Raw genomic sequence first — 730 nt, 5'->3', positions numbered from 1 at the left:
TCTTAAGGGAACTCTCCTTTCACATCTGATTAAGGTTGTGATGGAATGAAGGAGTGTTGTTATAACGATTTGATTTATCAGATCATGGGAGATGATTGCACAGCTTCCATGTTATATTAAGTTGTTGTGTCAAGTTGGACCAACCCATCACTGATCCTTCAGTGAGTTTTCAGAGGGAGTAAATTGCATGAGAGCAGATTGCTTATCTTTCTCCCATGGAGCAGCTGGTGAATTGAAATCTCTTTGGGTAGGCAGCATAGCTCCTTGCCACTAGGCCATCAGAGGCCTCTCATTATATCACTATGCACATGCATTTCGGAAGTTTCTAATTCAATCCATGACAATAATATATAGACTAGAAGTGTTTTTTCTTTCCTTTTCTCTACATTCATGTATCATATGTTGTTGTGTGTAGGCGAGTCCACTATGACACATTGTAACCTTATAAACAACAGATCAGAACGTTATCCTTCACCATCCTCACATTTTATATGGTCTTTATAAATTTAAGAAAAAAATGACAAAGTAAAATTTACAATTTTGGTTTGGGAGGAGTATAATTGGGTTTTCTATAGGCACTATTATATCGTCTACAAACTTATACAGTTCTTATAAATTAGCTTTCAAAAATAGGCAAAATTGGAAAAATATCTGCAAAAGACTCAAGCAAGACCCACACCTCACTCCATACACAAAAACCAACTCAAGGTGGATCATGGACCTAGGACTA

This window comes from Elephantulus edwardii, unplaced genomic scaffold (assembly GCF_000299155.1).
Source record: "Elephantulus edwardii isolate Elephantulus edwardi_28Jun2011 unplaced genomic scaffold, EleEdw1.0 scaffold00006, whole genome shotgun sequence".
Lineage (NCBI taxonomy): Eukaryota > Metazoa > Chordata > Mammalia > Macroscelidea > Macroscelididae > Elephantulus > Elephantulus edwardii.
The sequence above is the reverse complement of the archived record's forward strand: the minus strand, read 5'-3'. Positions refer to the sequence as shown.